Genomic DNA, 20,433 nt, shown 5'->3' on the forward strand with positions numbered 1-20,433 from the left:
GAGCACAGTAATGCTAAAATACATATGGGTGAGAATAGTTCAAATGTAAAAAGTTTACTTACCTAATTTTTTTTACAAATGAGAAAAAAATAAAAAGAATAAAATACCCTTGCCCAGTGCAGGCCACTAAAGTTTCTTTCTTAAATGAGCACAAATAGTGTGGTCAGTGTAATAGATTGCTTTCAAGGCAGACAACTGCAGTGTGTGAACTTGCACTTATATTTCTCACCAACCTTGTCCCAGTCTCTTGGGGAAGCGCGTGCAAGAGCTGTACCACACTGCACGGTGTGGCAAGTGTTCCCCAAATCAAACCAGCCCACTCAGAGAGTACTAACTGGTCTGTCAGGTATGTGAATGGTACAGGTCATTTTGTCAGCGTGCAACCCAAGGAATGTGCAACTCTTCAGTGTTTCCAGTATCAAGTTACCACTCCTTGAAATGACATAAAAATTACTCAGGGGCACTACATGCTAATAGCTATTAATATCAGCTGGGATACAGCATGTCTGTGAGGGAAACTTTGAAGGGACAGAAAATGATGCTTACTTTTCCATCTGTGTAAAACGGGAAATGAACATCTGCTGTTATTGAAAATGAAGAATATCCTTCTGTGATTGAATGAAACACTGTTGTCTCTCCTCTGATTTTCTATATGATCGTTTTTTGAGAGAGAAATAATAAATTTTAAGATAATCCCTGCTCACAGATGTGTTATTTATTTGCCCAGTTAACAGCCATTTCCTGTAATCAGTATAAACTGATCAATCTGCCATAATGAGAATGGAGCCAGCAGCTTCCTGGCCAGGGATGAGTCTGTGTCTCTTCTAATCTGCAGACATAACATATTGGAAGAGAAGACCACTGAATTCCCACATGCTAAGCGGTGAGAACATGGTAGCTCTACCCTCTGCAGGTAGATGGCTAAAGTAAGATGTATGAAGACGATAGTTCTCAGGTCACTTGTAACATTACTGACAAAGACTGTTTTCTAACATATGCTCAAATTATTTATTAATTAATTCTGACACTAAAAGAAGTATTTTTTAGTTTCCGCTGTAATATACCTGCTACGACTAATGGATGATGTTCAAAAGCAGATCCACAAATGTATTAAGAGCAATGGTTTTTGACCCTTTGTAGAAAAATGCTTTTATTAGTGCTGTAAAAGCCTCTGCTGAACACATGGATGGGGTTAAACTTCTGAGCAAATGAGATTTAGTGGAAAAAAAGCAGGGATCAAATAGTGCTTTGTTCCTATAAAAGAGTAAACCAGTACATAAAGCAACAAAAAATCCTACTCCTTGATTCCAGGTGGCCCCATGGGCTGCCCTCCTGTAGTGGTACGTTTTTTGGTGGGCAAGGAAAACATGTTCTTTTTATGACTATTATGTGATTCAAAGTAAACCAAGAAGTGGCTGAAATATGTCCCGAGAAGACAATACTGCCATCAAAATATTTTGAAATCTGTCATTTTGACATTTTTAATGTGGATTTTGGTTTACAGGATACAGCAAATAAAAGTCAATAAACACCCAGATTTTTTTTTGGACCACTGCATCAGCATCTCTGGTTTTGTTTATGAAATAAGCCTAGATTTCTGTCTTCTTTTTTGGGTCACTATCTGGGCTCTGAAGAATAGGGCATATTTAGAGGGTTCCTACAGTCAAAATATTATTTTCGTATTTAACATTGATTGCACATCTATAGTAAGTCTTTCTCCCCCCAACAACTTCACAAGGTTTTACATTACCGTTGCTTAGCTGCTAAGATTTTACTCTTTATAAAGTGGTTTCTTGTCTGTTACCAAGAGACATCATTCTACAAAATGAAAAGAATCTCCATCCAAACAGTGTTTCAGTGCCCACATTCAACCAAATAAGTTGTGAATGTTATTTGATTCCTCTTTAATGTTAAGAGTTTGATCCCATGAAATGTCTGCAGGCATTTATACTTAATGTTGTGACTAGTCAGTGGTCTTTGGTGGCTAAGTTACGTGATGTATATTGTATGCATTTGCCAAAGCAAATTTTTGGGAAAGCAGATGGTAGTGCTAAGTGCTTAAAACTCAATACCACCAGTTTCTTTTTCACTCAGACTTTAAAATAAACAAGAGAACTAAATGCCTGTAACACCAGTCCAATGCAGTGTTAATACAATTGCACAATAAACCATCAAATGTGAGAAGTGAAAACCTGTGAGGATCCCAGTTACTGCAGCCATACCAGTGTGTGCAATGCTCCTGTATCTTTGACTAAAGAGCAGTACAACATATGCTGCAGCTTAGTTCTACCTGTGCCCTATGAAAAAGGGAGAATACACTATCTAGCTGAATTACCTTTTGCATTGAAATCTTTACTTTTATTATTAGCTTTTTCTTTTTGTGATATCAGTACATCCCTAACACTGTAACAACACAGTTAACTGCGAGTTTTGCATGTGCCTAATGTAACAATTAAGCTTTTTAAGATCTCCTAATTGCAAGTTTCATCTGGTCTGATTAATGTATACAGATTTATTTACCCCTTAAAGCTACAGCAGCACAATCCAGTGCTGCAAGACAGACCACGATGTATATTAGAATTGTGCCAGAAATTATTTTACTGAAAAATAGAGAGCATACGGTGCCATAAATACTGCGTTGGATGCAGTGCTTACAACATGGAATTGATGTGTGTTGCAGAATCTTTGAATGACCAGGCTATTTATGGGTCTCTGTACACACGCAATTGATACTCCAGATCAGATCGAAACTTCCCTATGTCTACATTCCTATCTACAGTTGTACACCCCCAAATTAAGAGCAAAATCCTGTAACTAAGTGCTAAAAAAAAAAAAACAGATCCTGAATGCAGCGCTTTGGGACCAAAACAGAAGGGGCAATCTCTTATTATATGAACTGCCAGGATTCTCTGTCACCAGAGACTATTTCCTGGTTACTAAGAATCAAGAGTCCTCATTAGACACCTGAAAATTGAGAACTACCAAGAACTGGAGGATTGAAGACAGCCCCACCACTGAGGAGGCACTGAGAGTTGAGAGTGCTTTACCCTTCTATGACGAAGAAGCGTAGCAGGATGCTGCCTCTCACTGGATCATTCCCCTCCAAGGGATGTGAGCTGTGGCTTCACCTTGCTAAATAGTAGCTGCCCTCTGATGAACAAACACTATCTTACATGACTGCCCTGTTAGCTTGCCATCACATACATTTCTATGCATAGCGGTGCACTGAGTTTCTAGGTTGAAAAGTGCAATGAGAATGCAAAGAATTATCAATATTGAAATTGTGAGTCTAATAATTTATATCCTGCTTTCTCATCAGTATCCCACAAAATGTCCCCAGCAGCAAATGTTAGAAGTCATGACATTAAATGTTCTTTAGAGTGCACTACTTTTTTTAAACAAATAAGACTTCCCCTTCCAAAAAGTCACTGTCAAAACCTCCAGCATGCTTGAAAGGGGCAGGATCTGCCTGTTAGCTTTTGAGAATATGCAGTTCATTTCAGCTGTGCTAGCCTTGGTGAAACCTCGTGTGATAAATCATACAACTCAGATGTTTTTCACTTGTTTGCCAATGAATTTGAAAAAGGGCTTATAGCAGTTGGGAGTGTAAATACAATTAGATTTTAAAGTTATTCAAGAATCATTTTAAAGTCCCCCTGAGGTTTCCATGTTAACTCAAATGGATTTTGCTTTCCGCCAGGATTCAGCTGCTTCTAGGAAGGCTTTGGTGAGAAGGCGAGTAATATGACACTAGTCCTGTGTGAGAATTTGTGGACAGGTCTAAATTACAATACCACTGTAAACATTTAGTAATGTGCTTTTAAGATAATGAAAAGTGTATTCATCTTAGTTTTTTACATCTCAAACACAACCACATTTACAAGTTCACTTTAGCTCATTATAAATATTCTTTGCCTTTACACCAACAGCCCTGGTCTAATTCTTCACGCCTGCATCAAATGCCTACTCTGTGGCTCTTCCCCACGCTTTGGATCCCCCGTTGTGTCAAGACTTTCTGGTGTTGCTATGGGAAGAGGTCAAGGACTAATTCTTTTGCTGATTCCATGTAGCTGTTGTGTCCTCAAGACTAGGTTAGACTAAAGTTAGAAGCCTGCAGGAAGGTAAAAAAAAGACTTCCCACCTCTAACCAGTACACCTTCTCATTGTCCTGGGATGAGTGTGTCCAAAATGAAGTCAACATTGCAACATAACTGGCTTCACTCGTGTGTGGGAAAAGATGAACTGGGGATGGGAATGTTTGAAAAGACACACAAACTCCTGCAGAGGCCCAGTCCCTCCTCATCCACTCCCGACTGGGTCTGCCCAAAAGCCTATTGCGAGAAATGGTGTCACCTCCCTATTTCTCCTGCCTCATACTTCATATTCATCAATATAAATGTGTCAGAAAATGTACAAAGAAACTATTTTCCGTAGATTAGCAGGGCACACATATTTCATAAGGATTTCTTTTTTTTTGTTGGCTAATTATGTTTGGAGACATTTCCCCACAGAGAACTACTATTTCCTAGTAATGAATAAGCTCAGCACTTGTGAGTTCAAGCTGGCAAATTGCCACATTATCTCTGGACTGCTGCATGAAGAGTCCAATTATACAGCTAAATCAGGGAAAAGGAAAAACAGAAAATCAAGAAGGAAACATGGGCACCAAGTTTTGATTTTAACTGGGGCTTTTGGCTCTTCCTGGGTTTTAAGATCAAGTTCTCAAGCTACACAGGCTGGTCCCGTTAACTGTCCATTAACAACCATGCTATAGCAGTGCTCCCTCTCACTTTGGTGGTGGACATCCCTGCTGGCTACGCCATCCCTTTTCTGACATGCCCTGCAGAGCCCCAAGGGAGAAAAGCTGGAACCTGGCAGTGCAAAGTGCTGGTCACTCTACTAGCATCAAACACCTTCAGTTTCCCTCAGTTCTGCAGAGGACTCATTCTGCAGTGACCAGAAACATCAGCAAACCCCCTGAGGAATTAGTGATTAAAAAAACCATCACCTTTCCCAAGCAAGAGCAAAAGCTGGTTTTGATGGAGCTCTCCTCACATTTTTGCCCCCTACAAATATGAAATTGCTCATCCCAAATTTTGATCTAAATAAAGATGGAAAGGAGCACCTGCTTTCTGCAATATTATTTTAAATCTGCAATTCAAATGGATTCTAGTTTGGCTCCCATTTCTGAAGAAAAGCACATATAATACAACCCTTTACCATAATCCATGACGAAAAATCTGTGCAATGGTAATTTGTTCACAAACTATTGATGCAGGAGTCATCTTTTGCTCTGTTTTGGGCAGCACCTGTCAGTAGAGAGTCCTGAGGCCTCCAGATAGTATGGATGAGAACTAGCCAGATTCCCACAGCAGCTTTTCAGTACATAAAGAGAATAGGAAAAGGCTTCTGGGAAACTAACTGCTAGAGAATTGTTCTTGAGAAGATAGCAGATATCAACTGACAAATATTTACCACAGAAGTTCCAAGAGTTAAAAGCTCATTCCTCTTAAATAGGTGGACATGATATTTCTTCTGATTTTTTCTCATATGATATCTCTTCACTTCCATATAAGATATCATGGGAATTTTACCAGCCTTAACCTCTTGTCTCCTCACAGCTCTGCCCCAGGTAGGAGTTGACCTTTGCTAAGTGTTCGAGCTGCCTTTAATGAGGGAGGATATGTGTTGTATATAGATCTTCCTGAAAATCCATGAAAAAAGGCTGTTGCCCAGTAACAAAAGGTCCAGTTTGGCTTCATTTTCTCCTGATGAGCAACATCAGCCCTTTTGGATGGTTCTGCTGCTTCCTTTCTCTGAGTAAATAAACATGGCATTATGTGGATAAAGGTATAAGGCAGGGTAAGAGGCTCTGTGGATGGTTCCTTCAAGGGAGACAGACCTCAGAGCTCTCCAGCAGAGCTGGATTACTGAGTAGCTGGTTTTCCTGAGACTTTCCTGCAGTCATCTCTGCTGTACAGTGACATATGAGGTAGACACTTGACCTGTACCTGCTATTTAATTAAATGCACTTCTCCACCTTTTTATTTGCATCTGTGTCATGATCCATGTAAGGAGAGACAAAATACGATGTTGTTAATAGGCAAAACTTACGAAGCTTAAATGGAAGATTTGGCTGGTTGTCTTTAATTAAATGGGCATTAATACCATGCAATGTCCTAACTCTGAATGTGGAGGCATTAAAATAATTAACTGGTCTAATATAGGTTTAGGAGGCTTGAAAAATAGGTTGAAAATAGGTGCCACTGTGACAGTATATCCTTGCGAAGGTGACCTTAATACTAGACATTGAAGAAGCATGTAAGTATCCTGACACATACAGTGGATATATGAGTACGTACTGTCTTTTCACTCTTAGAGCTGCACATGGCATCACACCTCTGCTTGGTTTCTCAGACTTGAGCAAGGCAATAGGAAACAGCCTAGAAACAATTAATGTCACACAGTCAGAATGTATTCTGAAATGTCTTCTGGTCCCTACAAGAATAGTACTATAAAATCACACAACACCAGGTTGGAAGGGACTTCAACGATCATCTGGTCCAGCCTTTCTTGACAAAAGTACGGTCTAGACAAGATGTCCCAGCATCCTGTTCAGCAGAATCTTAAAGGTGTCCAATACTGGGGGTTTTATTCCAGGGGCCAGTTGTTCTCATTGTGAAAAATTTTCCAATCAGAATCTCCCCAGGAGTAAGTTGTGCCCATTATTCCTCCTCTTTTCCACGCAACTCCATAAAAAAAAGTCTTCATCTTCTTTGTAGCTATCCTTTAAATACTGGAACATGGTGACAAGGTCTTCCCTGAGCTTTCTTTTCTCAAGGCTGAACAAACCCAGCTCTCTCAGCCTTTTCTCATAGGGCAGGCTTCCCAGTCCTTTGATCATCTTTGTGACCCTTCTCTGGACTATCTCCAGACTTTCCACATCTTTTTTTTTCTTTTTTTTATTGAAAACCAAAGGCAGCCACAGGACCCAGAGCAGCATTTATAGTCTTGTAAACATCCTAAAGAGAGGGGTGAATATCCAGCTGCCCCCTTGACTGAAGCTTTCTGTCCTCACAGAGAGAAGAGTGAGGCAGAGTGTCTAAGCTTATGAATAGCAAGAAAGAAGGAAGGAATGGACCTTTTTTGTTCTTAAGATGTGTTGAGGCCTGCAGAGCACTGAAACGCTTTACCACTAATGGCAGCAGAAAGCATGTGTGTTTTCTAGCAGGGGAGAGATCTCATGGAGGTGAAATAGAGATTTCCAGTTCAGCAGTGCCATGTGGCAACAGTGGGAAGCAAGTACAGCATCTCATTCATTAGTGTTTAACTTTGCCTCAGAAGTGCACTATAGGACTAAAGCTATTAAGAACACAAGAAAAGGTCTCAGCCTGGCATGGATTCTGGGAGGGTTCCGTTGGGAGTGTTTGAACTTACAGGTCAGAGTGAACCAAGCCCTCTAAAATTATATATATAATATATATGTGTATGGTTTTAAATTGTTCTTACAGAGATGATTCAGGATCAGAAAAGATACTGAAAAATGATTACAGCTCTCCATTTCCTAAGTAACTTTATTCAGGCCATCATGTAAATGGGACAAATGCCTAGCTCTCCCTGCAGGATGATGCATGCCTTTCCCTGCGCAGGGAGGCTTACCACGATCAGATGCCTTGGGGGGTGCATGAAGCCCCATGAATGTCCCTAGCACACAGGCTCAGTAAAGGCTGTGACAGTGGGACAGTGAGCACTGAGACAGAAGAAAGTGGCAGCTGTTTAATCATATACTTGATTAATCTAACGAGCAAATACGGTAAAAATTATTAAGATCACTAGAATACTGTTCATTTATCAGAGGAGCAGCTTAAGGCTGTGATTACAGATTTAGGACCCTCTTTAGGTTATGTTTAGCCATAAACGTAGGAAGACATATTGTCAAAATGATATTTTGTTGTGACCATGTAAATAAGACAAAAATGCTGACAAGCGACTGTCTTTACATGCTGACAATTATGGGATGTGGCTGAGGGCTCCAAGAAGTTCATATCCCTGTCACTTAGGAAACAACCATTGTTTTTAATGTGTGTTGGCTCCTGACACCAAAACCCAATTCCATACAGAAAACAAAGAATCCAGCTGTAAATAGCGACTTGCCAGGGAAGCACCAAGCTCAGGAGAAATGACTTATGCTTGGTTTGGGGAAGTTGTCATCTATTGATACTCCTATTGGAACAAAGGTTTTGCTGAGATTAACACGTATGCTGTGTGTGAAAAGCAGAGCCGCTATAAAACCGTGGTATGGAAAATGGTAATTAAAGGCAAATGAACCCATTATTTTGCCAATTTGTTCAAGAAACCTTAGGATCTACCAACATTAACAAGTACTGCAGTGTAACAGAAATGGATCTGAAGAATGAAACAAAAAAGAAAAGCTCTGGACACCAGTCTCGAGAAATATGTATGATTCCACCAAATTAGCAACTTCTACTAGAGACAGGTAAACTGCTATTGCCAGACTTCAGTATTAGCACCCACTGGGCATATGCATTTTAGACCTTCTGGACAAAACTTTATCAGTCTAAGTAGGGTAACAAGAAGAACAAACATGGCCATTTGATTTTACCTCCCTCCCTGAAGATGACTGTCAGTGTCCTGCACCAGTTCAGGTTGGAAAGTCATGAGTGAACAGTCAGATCTAGTAATGTTTTTTAAACAGGAGCTTAAATTCTGAGTAAATTAAACCGTGCCCATGCAAACCACATTGCTGCTAAACAGCCAATCCTAAATTATAGTACGTAACAACAGTCATTAATGCCTGGAAGCTCTGATCACTGTGTTAACAGTGGGATGGAAAAAATCCAAACCACTATAGCTAAAGTAGAAAGGGGAGGGAAATACACCTCCAAACCATGTTGTGATCTCAACTGGCCAGAGTACAGTGGCAATCTGTGGTATTTTTGTCTTTATTTATCAGACTGCATAATCTAATTATCTCTCATTAGTCCAAAGCTGATTATTTCATTTATCTTTGTATATGTGACAACAAAAGGCTCTCTTTAATTAAGCAGATCAGCAATTAGCTGTTGTTTTATAGGCAGTTTTAAACATCCCTGTACAAATAGCATGCAGCATGATTGTAATCAGATGCTCAGGGAAGAATTGTAGATGAGGACATTTTGATTTACAGCCCCATTTAGTTTAAAGCTGCACTGGCAAGTCTGACTGCAAAAGCAAAAGCTTATGAGATATGGCCAAGTTGCCAAGTACCTTCGATGGAATGAAGCTTGATGGAAGATCTGAGACAAGATCTGCCAGTGAAATTTAGTTAGATCTGCAGAACAGATCTGACTAAATGTGGGCTGACCCTGAAGAATATGGGGAAACTCTGCTTACATCAAACAGGAATGCTCTACTGTTTCTAGTGAAGGAGATTCACATTCAAACTCCTAACCCAAAATCTAACCCAAACTCCATGGTGAAAGAGCAACACACAGGTTTAAATGTACAGAGCTCTGTTCAGCTTGAGCAATCAGGAGTGTCTTCTGTTAATTAAACCAAGAGAATTACTTGCTGTTTGTGGTGGTGCTGTTGACAGCAGTAGATACTGCAAGAAACATAAGAACAACTTAATTTGGCTTGTGAGTTATCCAAAAACCGGAGCAGCAAAAGCACTAGAGCCTGGGTATCCTTCCAAGAATCTTTGGATGAATTCCCATTCCCAGAGATTCCTTCATCTCCTCTTAAAATGACCTCTCCCACTTTGGGAGTAGTTCCTGGAGGAGGAGTTGTCACTACTCCCTCCTTTCCAGTCCTGTACTGCAGATGTCATAACTGAGCCAAAATGTCAAAGCAATTTTTTGTTTAACCTTCCCAGTGTCTGCATTGGTTTCATCAACAAAAAAATTCTTGCATCCAGCCACATGTACGTGGCAGTTTGGCTTGGGGCTTGAGAGAAAAAATATGCAGAAAAGAAAGAAAAGCAGTAAAAAAAGAAAAAGTATAATTCCTTACAGTAATTTATGAACCTCCAGTAAGTTTTAATTTAAGATGTAAGTGCTGAGATAAGCATGAAGAAATGAAGTTGGATGTCTCTGGTAGCATAGAGAGAAAGAGCAATGAACTAGAATGCAAATCTTGCACAAACTCATATTTGTAAGCACTGGTATTGTCCATTACTTGGAAGTGGCTCAATTTAAATAATCAATTTGCAAGAGAAAACTGCTGGTGCATTTAATATACTGAACTTCCCCCACTGGACTGTGCTTGTGGACCTGCTCTGCTTAAAACATGGAGAAATGGGATTAAAGAACCAGAACAAAACATGTGATCCTTTTACTACTTTGATTTGCACATGCAATTCCTTATTTTTCAAATATTACCTGGAAAATTATGTTTGCTTGTGTTGATACAATTTTCAAAACACATTTGTTTTATTTTGTGAAAGACAATTCTTTCAAATACTTTTTGCTTTACTGCTGAATAACATTAGGAGTTTTTTGACAGGAACAACCGGTGATACTCCAGCTAAACATATGAAGAACTTTCAAACCTACAAGGAGATACTGGAAGAAATGGGGAGGTGCTTCAATGCCCTTTAGCTCTCTTTCTGCAGAGATTTCTCTGCACAGGACTCCCTTGCACAGTGTAATAAGCTTGGAGCAATGCACTGTTATGAGGCTGTTTACCTGCTGGTAATTGCCAATTAAGCCTAGTATAAAAGGCTAATGGCAATTCTCTTCTGCTTGGAGAGTAAGAGGTAAAAATGTTGCTTGAACAACCTGAAGACATCTGTGAAAGTCCCTGAAGAGAGTCGCGAAAAGGACATAACCTCTGAAGTATCTGCCATGAATTTTAAGGGCAGAGTCCCTAAAATGACATAGATGAAAACCTTGAAAAACCTAGAGCATCTTCTCATGCTGAGGGAATTAATGTTGATTTGAATGAACTGGATTGTAGCAGTCTTCATCTAATATGCGGAAACAGGTAAGCCGGACAATCAGTTCCCAGAGTCCTAATGCAATCCCAGCACTGGCTGTGAACATCACTGAGAGACTTAGATGACATTTCTGCACAAGGATTTTATTTAGAAGAAACAAAAACCAGCCAGTAGCACTGATCTCAACACTAATAACGGGGACAGAAAAGGCTAACAAAGACTGGCAAAACCAGTGCTAGAAGTAATTACCAAGTGGCTATTAAATAAGTGTGGATAAGACCTTTAGAGGATAATTTTTTTCCTTCATATTCTGACCAAAACACATCAGAGGAGACAGTAGTTGAGCTAAATCTATTATTTGTCTTATCAAATACAGTCTTAAAAGGAGAAAAAGTGTTCTTCCTCTGGGCATATTCTGAGAATATCTAGTAGGTACATTGAGAAGCAGGAAAATAAGATTAGAAAGCGAATATCATAGATGGCTGATGCGATATTCTCCATGAGGTGCTAGTGGAGCATAAGGCAGGCTGGACAGTCTGCAGCTGCAGACTACCAGGAATGGTGATACCATGCAGGACCACTGCTGTGTCACCTCAGAGGCACAGACCCCACAGTTACTGCTTCATTAAAACTCAGGTCAAAACAACAGTCCTGTCTCAGAGAGTTTGTGACCTAACTAACTGCCATTAGACACTTTTCTAGAGAGAGCAAATCAGACATGACCTGAACTCTAGACCCCTGCATCAAAAGGTACAAGAGACCATTGGATGTTAGTGCTGTTACCCCCTTTAAGAGTCTTTTCCCTTTTTTCCACTATAAAATATTGGTCAATATTCACACAAAATGAAAAAAAATCCCTGACTGAAATATGAAGTCAATATAAACTTGAACTCATCAACCACAATTACAGCTTTAAATTATAGCAGAAGGAGAAACAGTAGGTTGAGCCAAGGATTATAACAGCCAAACTCCATGATGTACAGCAAGAACAACAAAGATAGCATCTACTTCCATTGCAAAAAAACAGTGAAAGAGTTTTGAATGGTGTCAGACCTCAGTGGACACCTCGGAATGGAAATCAGGGGCCTATCATTCCTTTGGCATACCCTTTCACTCCACTGGCTTTGGTTTCCAAGTCAAGAAAGTGGAAACAAACCCAGGAGTCAATGTAGCAATTGAGGATTACTGAGCCTCTGCCTTGCCTGAAGTTGCTCCTCAGCTGATCCAGAGGCCAGCACCCGATCCATACTCGGCCACTCCACAGACCTATGACTCCCGCACGTTGCTAGTGAAAAACACTGGAAAGAGTTTTCAGCACAGGGTACTGCCTTAGAATATTCATCTGAATGGAGACGGTCTAGCTATGGATTTCTTGAGGTAAATTATTTTATTTATTGAATGGCATCACCAGTTAACTAAGTTTTCTGAAGCCTGGGTACCCCTCACTTTTAAGTTCTGACCATTTGCTGGCTTTTATCCCTTTGATGCATTTCCCTCTCATAAATTGCAAATGAGGAATCTTTTTGAAGTATGTGAATTTCCCTTAATGTTATTCCAGTCCACTGGGAATGTGAACATGATCCAAAGTTTGTTGGGAGTGAGAGGTTTGCCACAGCTCACTACAGCCACATGTTTTGTCCTGCTTCATTTACATATTCTAATTGGTACAGGGCCTCAGCAATAAGTAAACAAAAGGCTCATATGCCTGAGATAATTTAATGTTCTTTTCTTTCTTTTCCCTGAAAATTCAAAGTTTTAAGTAAATTGGCTTATTTCTGATAAATGCATTTTGCAGCACATACTTTTTAGGCCCTGAAAAATCTCTTTCAACATACAAGAACAGTTTGAGGGCTAAGGCTTACATTTATACTTTCTCTCAATATCACACACAACTCCTCTGCTTCCTACTTTTCAGATGAAGAAACAGAGCAAGTAATTTTATGACTGTCTTTAGGTTGCAGTAAAATATTTATCTTCAGGTTGCAGAATGGGAAAAGAAAGCAGATTTCTTTCTGTGTTCATCTCCTTCCTTCAACCTTCAGGCCCCAATTTTATCATAAATATAAAATACCTTACAGAAACCACACATAGACAGGACTGGCATGTTTTGGCCTTTCCTCTGCCACATGAATCCATTCAGAGCCATCCACCTGGAGCCATGGCTTGGTGTGGGAGCATGGCCAGGTCCAATCCTTCTGCTCTTCTGACAAACCAGGATCAAGCTAACAGAGACTTTTGGGGATTTAATGTTTGATACTAACCAATGGGCCTGGGCAGATGAGGCAGTTGCAGATTGTGGTAACTGGTCAGAAGCTCACTTTTTTCCTCATCATTTTGCCTAAATTTATGTCACCAACTTTTAACAGTTCTGCTTTACTGGAAAATACCTATTTCACCCAACACTACATCCATATTGAACCCTGGATTTCATGTAAGCTTTGTTTGCAATTTAAGGGTATTTGAAAAGAAGATCGTTTCCACAAAGCTATTTTTAGGTAGCATATGGGACTTCAGGTAAGAATTACACTGTCTCCTTTTTTTTCCCTTGTGCTGTTCATGCCCTCCTTACTCCAAAATTACAAACATCCGTGCATGAAAAACTCAAACCTGTTACAAATCTACTTCTTCAGAGAAAAACCTGTCAGTTTAACATGTAGGAAGAGAAAAAATCTCTGTTGTGAAGTGGAAAAAACCTGTGGCTATCAGCCAGTTGTCCTTCAAAAGCATTAGCAGTTTTTGGAACAAGCCCCACAAGCACACAGGGAACAGCTTCTGAACTATTATTCAGGATTTTCTGAGGCTTTCCTAACTTCATTTTTCATTTGGGTTAATCACTATATGTAGTGACAAATTTTTCTCATGGCTATTTTGTGAAACTGTAGAAGGGAAGAAAACAGGAAAGTGCAACATATTGTAGAAATCTACTTCCACAGAAAGCAGAGGTGAATCTTTAAAGTTCTGTATTTCTTTTTTGAAAGCTAAAGATTTTCTTTTCTAGAAGTAAGATGAGCTCAGAGTTGCAACTGACACTCCCTGTCATGATTTCTAGTTCTCATACGTGTAAGCTGAGCAACATGTCTTGCTCTGTGATCGCTCCCGCTGCCAAGAAACACACACCGAACAGGCTGTCTCTCCAGTTAATACTATTCATATCATCAAACAGCAGACCAAGAGTAAAATGCCTGCATAATTATGATGTAGCCCATAAGACCTTAAATATTGTTTTATTTGTTGGTATAAAGACAGTATTATTAAAAGTTAACTGCCAAAAAGAGCTCCGATTTCCATACTTCAAATGTCCTACAGGTGTAGTAGAATATTTTCTTTTTCAACAGGGCAGAGGCTTCTGACAATATCTCAGTGAAGACAGAAAAACATCTGAAGAGAGACCTGGTATATAGCAGAGTAGAAAAATCCCCTGAAATAAAACCTATTAGCTAATTAGCAAACAGATAAAATACTTTATTCCTCTGCAAAACTAATATGTAAACAACATTTAGTTTCATTATTGATGCGTACCCTGTTGAACTGGAGCTTTGAAGAGCACCATAGTTACTGAAAAACCATATCCTGCTTACAAAGGACCTGAGCTTCCGAGTCACACAGGCCTGGGTTTTCCACTGTACTTAAATATCTGGAGAAAGGAGTAACAATAAAAATTCCTGAAGGCACCTGAACAATTTCCCTGTACTTCACCTTAAGCAGATTCTCAAAAGTGCTTTTCACTGAAAATGTTAAGGGAGAGCTAGCACCGATCTCTTTCCTGGATGTTATTTCCCTAACATACAGGCCTACTGAACAAATCAGCAATGCTCTTTTTGTGTTTTTTTCAATGCCCTGCAGTGATCATTGCATGGGAAAGCAAAGATTCAAATGTTTCCTACCACCATTACCTATGCCAAGCTTATTTGTCTGGCTTGAGCAATACAAAAGCCCAGAAGCTGTTTTGTTTTTTTTTTTGTCCAAGGGGAAACGACAGAAGTTAAGTGCTTTTGAAAGGGATGGGACTTGCCAGCATGTTAATATGATGACCCTCAAGTAGCTGAATATGTTGGCCAGATATCATACAGATTAATTCTGATCCTTCCAGCTCCGTTTTGTAAGCTCAGAGCTAGAAAAGACACCCTTCTCTGTGGTGAGAAGGTAATTAAAGCTCCCCTCCTTCAACCTTGCTGTCTCTTGAAAGCTAAGGAAACAAAGAGCAGGGAGTGGCTGCGTGATACCAACTCGCACTAAATCTGAGTTACAGCAAACGCCTACAAATTAACGTAAATAGTATCTTGCAGGTTTCACATATAATTACACAACACAGACAGGTGGGGTGCTCTAAGGAAAGAAAATATGAACTCATTTGCATTTAACATTAGTAAACACAGGAAAATGTCCTTTCCTCCAGACACTAAAACTGTATGTAAAATCTAAACTTAAAAATCGGCTTAGGTCTTAGGAGGCAACATTATAGCATCTTAGGTACACATGTACCTTCTTTTTGTTTCATTAGTAAACTCTAGATTTATTGAATTGAAATAGTTTTAGATTAATTCCCTCTAGACTGCAAACCATGTGCTTTGTCTAACAGCAATCAGAGCCTGGGAGTTCTAAGCCTATAAACCTAAAATTCAGAGATTTCATTATGGGAAGTGCTATATAGCAGTACTGAAAAATTCAACCATCTTAATTGTATGAGCTATTACCTTAACTTACAAAGCATTTCGTATAGTCTGTCTGTTCTTGTATTTTATCTCCCCAAAGACTGCTGTAAGTATACAGGGCTGGATGCATTCACTTGAACGGTGCATTTTTCAGCCATGTATTTCTTCAGAAATGGTATATTTTGTATTATTGTGCGGTGCATCCTGCATAGCAACTCTGTAGTTTATTGATTCAATTGAATTGTGCAAGACTGAAATTCTAAACCGTGCCTTTTGCATTGATCCTTAAATCGTATCATTAAAATAAAACTCAATGATGTTTTGAATACACTGATCCTAATAATTTTGCTGCTTGTGAAGTTCCATTGCAGCACCAATGACTAATGGCTCCTGGAGAATAAAATAAAAATCTTCCTGAAACACAATAGTGTCCAAACCATTTGAAAGCTGCAGAAACCAATTACGGTAAAATTCTGTGTTCTCAATCAGGCTCCGTAAAAAACACTCCAGCGCTAAGAGATGCTGGGTTATTTATTGTGGGAAGTTACTGAATGCTTAACTATGCAGATGAAATTCTCCTCATTCTTTTCTACAAGGCAGCAAAATAAATAACAGCTCGCAGTTCCCAAGGTAGACTTGTTAATCAGACCAATATTGTTCTAATTCTCCTCATAGCTAACTGAATTGGAGCATGTAACTGGATAAAATGTGTCTGTAGATACCATGTACTTATTCCGATTACTATTTGGTTGATTGATGACTTTCTGATTTTTTGAAACAATGCCAGCACAGTGGCCTCTTGGTAGCTGAACACATGACTGCTGTTTGTTGTTCTTTGGGGGGACTGCAATGCGAGGTCTGGCTCAGTCATTTTTAAAATCAATACTTGCTCTCTGAGCACGGGATAATTTAGAGAACATAATTCAGAATTCTACCTTTCAGCATGTATCCTCCATCAAAGGGGGATTTTTGTCCAGAGTCAGCACAAAGGCTGCATGACCCAAGAATGCACAGATAAGGTTAAAAAAGAGAGGGAAAGCACATATTTTTTTCAAACCAAAGCATCACTAGCCACACGTGTAGATAAAGGTGTCTTTTATGTATGTGCACATATAGCACGTGTGCTCCTCCATTATTATCAGCTGGAACTGGATGCTTTGAATAAACTCCAAGTTTTGCTTCCTTTCGTGCCTTGTGGCCATTTGTGTATTATCTCACAGTTTCTGAAGCAAGGTCCTACTTCACTGTGAAGACTGAAATGTCTGAAAATGGAACCTGAAAAGCCTCTGATGGGCTGGTATTCAGCCTTCCTGATGCTGCAATTCTGAAAAAGCGGAAGAATTTCCTACACCTGCATTAGTAATGTTCCACTCTCAGCGGCAGAGATTTGAATCAAATTCCTGCATTAAGTCAGCGCAGTTTTGCATGTGTAAATGGAGAATAGCAGAGATACTAATCAGACCCACTGTTTTTTGGGTACTGACTGAACTCCAGTGTTATGCATTTTAATCTTTTTGGATTAATCTTCTCATTTAAACAGTCTTGCTCTACATTATGCCTCTATTTCATCTTCCATATCCCTTCCATTAAAAACTTTATTTCCCAAGCTTCTTTGGACCTCAGTGACCCTCTGAACCCTCTCCCTACCCTTAAAAAATCAAGTTCTCTTTACACTTTCTCTTCCAACCTTCTTCACCCTGCTTCTAAGCTGCACACCCCCAGAGCTTCCTATTTCCCACATCAGATACATTCCTGCCTGATTTCCCTCTTACCTCCCACATCAGAAACTTTTTGTATGTTTTGACAGGGGTGCTGGGGTCAATAGCGCCTTCTTCATATTTAAAATGTTCTTTATCTGCTTTTAAATGTTGAATGTATTCTAACTTCTCAATATAGAAAAGCTCAGACACAATCCTTCTGCACAGATTCCCCCCAGCTTGGAGGACAGTGAGCCTCTCTGCAAGCTCCCATTTTCATTCAATTTGCTTCTGTTTTCATTCTGTTTGCTTCTACCTCCTTCAAAAGGGGAAACTTCCAGGTGTATCCGAACAAAATTTGCAGCTTCTCTGTTTTGTCACAGCATACCAAGAAAGCAAAGAGGGATCTGGCACAAAAAGCAAAAACCCATCTGACTTTTGGACACTTTCTCATGTCAGTAACATAAAAAGTGGCATTTAAAATTTCTGGAGGTCTGGGGAAAAAAGTGTTTAAAGTCTTATGCCTCACTTAAAGCCTATTAATTATTTTTAAACATCTCATCCCCATCCAGATTTCTTACAAGGAAAATATTTGTTTTGATTCTTTGCAACACTTGTTTGACTTCCACTTGAAAAGCCATAGATGGCAGCAAATTATCTTTAGCAACCTGAGTTTTCAGATCATTCTCCTTTTTTTGTATGCTTCTTTTGATAGAAATAGAATTAAATACGACACAAAGCAATGGATAAGAGTGACAACAACAGAGAAATTATTTCAACTATATAAAGAATAATGAAAAACTGTAATTTCTCTTGTTTACTATTCCCAGTCATTTAATGAGCCCTCAGCCAGTTATTCAGTGCGAACCAAACAAATGAAATCCACTCGGGACAGAAAAGTTTCAATTCCTGCATCCATTCTAAATTATTTATAAGCATTATCAGGGCTGTTTCATCCTATACACTTTACTGGATGCCTATAGCAGCAGCTGCAGCACTGGAGCTGTGCAAAGTGGTTTCCCTTTTAATTTTTTCCACAGCTTCCTGAAAAGGTCACCCTTTTGGGCTGAAATTTCTAGTTCCTGTAAGTAAATTTTAAATAGGAGATTTAAACCTTATACTTTGAGTTAAAATCTATTTGTTCTGGTTTTAAAGAAAATCCTTATTATTCTTGTCTAAGGAAGGGCATAATACAAACATCCAGGTCCTTCCTAAAAATGTGCATTTTCTGAATCATCATATTCAAGTTTTGTATCCTAGCATAGACATCTTCCCATGCTTGCCTGATGTTTTCTGCAACAAGATAGATGAAAATTTCTACCCAGTCAAGGCTCAAAATAAAACATGGTTAAATACAGGAGTAGAAGGAAGGTACCCAACTAAACCCAGAGAAAAGAGTTTAAAGAACCAGTTTCCATGTCACTGAGGCTTCTTTCTCATTCACACTCTGCAGCCTGAATGCCCTTGGTTATCACTTCTCAAGTGGTTTGCTGTTCACTGCAGAAGAAAAGGTGAGTATTGCACACAGCTTGGGGTTTGCAAGGTTTGGGAACTTTCATGAAAGCAGGGGAGGGGGTTGGAATTCCCTGGCTTTTCTACAGATGCCATTGGAACACATACATTTTAAAGTCAAGCTGTCACGTTTTGCTCCACTTCATCTGACTTAGAGAAATGCAACAGCAACAAGGAAGCCTTCCACCTCATTATCACTTGTCTCTGGTACAGTATGATACAAAAACTACATTTAAATTACAACAGCTTGAAAAAATTACTGAATGCTTTCCTCGGTTCATACATACATTGATAAAACAAACAAAGAAACCACAAGAAGGAAAAGTGGAGGATCAGGAAGAAGGCCAAGTTCTCAGCTTTGCACCTGAGGACACCCGAGCTGTTATGGGACAGAATAGAGGCAGATAGATATTCTGTGGCTGTCTCGATTGGAAGGGAAATGGGAGCATGCACTGGAAATCTCTGATTGATAGTGCTTACCAGTATTTAGCAGAAAGAAATAGGGAAAAAATTGCACGTAGACATGCTACAACCTTTACAGTAATTTTTCTCCAAGTGAAAATAAAACATAACCTGGAACAATTACTTAAAAAATTAACAATAAGGATAAAAATCACATGACATGAAAGATTTTATTAGTACTATTTGATTACAGCTTTTATAGCATATTATTTGAAATGGATAAAAGGGATAGTGGCTTTTCTTACTGTATGTGCCTTGGATTTTCTGTTCTTTCTTGTACATTTACAGGTACTAATCTAGACACCTTCACACCCAACTACTCAGCAAAGGAGAAAATATTCAGACGTGCACCTGCAGAGCAATTTTCTGTCTTTAAGCTGGAAGTATAAATTATATGACAGAAAGATGGGGAGGTTGCAGGTTTTTGACAAGATTTTATTTAGAATATATACAATCATGCACATATTCTGAGCTGGAAATTATCTCACTTGTGAGAAATAACACCTCTGGCTTCACTGAATGTAAAGCAAAGGGTTTGTCATGGTGGCTTCACAAAAGGCACCTTTAGGAAACAGTATCTTTAAGAGCAGGGTACTGAAAATTTGGTAATACTTAATACTAAGATATTGTTTAAAACCTTCACAATTATAATATCCATATCATAATTTTATAAGCCTTACACAACTACTTTTGTACTGTTTCTTTTGGCAAAGCTATTATTATGAGAACAAAGACTGTAAAACTGACATTTCTTCATCCTCCTTTACATTATTTATTTTCTCCGTCTTTAACCCATTCCATTTACTTGCTGTGGCATGGGCAGCTGGATGCCTATTCAGCTTATTTGAAGAGCCTGGACCAAATGCTTATTTATGCTTATTCAATGAGCATGGAACCAAACCTCCCTTTGCCAAACTGTTCTTACCTCCTCTCCATTGAAACCTTTCCCTTTGCTGATTCATCCCGCCAAATTTTAGATGCCTGAGTGCCAACTTCGGGACCCCAGATGTCCTAAGATGTGTCTATAATCAGGTCTTAGCTACCCTGAATCCAGCCCCCTGTGATGGCAGCTGAAGAGCTATTGAAATGCCATATGCCTGCGGGTTCAAACAGAGACCACAGCTTGGGCTGGTTGTTTTTTTATCCCTTGTAGCAAGGTCAGAGAAATTGTCAT

General features: G+C 39.3%; 1 long non-coding RNA gene across 1 annotated transcript in view; it reads right to left on the bottom strand.

The window, feature by feature from the left end:
• Nucleotides 1-1,084: 1,084 nt before the first annotated feature.
• Nucleotides 1,085-20,433, bottom strand: part of LOC133265691 (uncharacterized) — a 41,622-nt gene continuing 22,273 nt past the window's right edge. The window contains exons 2-3 of the long non-coding RNA XR_009742082.1: nucleotides 6,363-6,443; nucleotides 1,085-1,628 (exon numbers count right to left, since the gene is read on the bottom strand). This is a non-coding gene — a long non-coding RNA (uncharacterized LOC133265691). The remainder of the gene's footprint in view (nucleotides 1,629-6,362; nucleotides 6,444-20,433) is intronic.

This window comes from Pezoporus flaviventris, unplaced genomic scaffold, assembly GCF_033815535.1.
Source record: "Pezoporus flaviventris isolate CSIRO_AGI_PZ_B2104156 unplaced genomic scaffold, CSIRO_AGI_Pfla_v1 ptg000006l, whole genome shotgun sequence".
Lineage (NCBI taxonomy): Eukaryota > Metazoa > Chordata > Aves > Psittaciformes > Psittacidae > Pezoporus > Pezoporus flaviventris.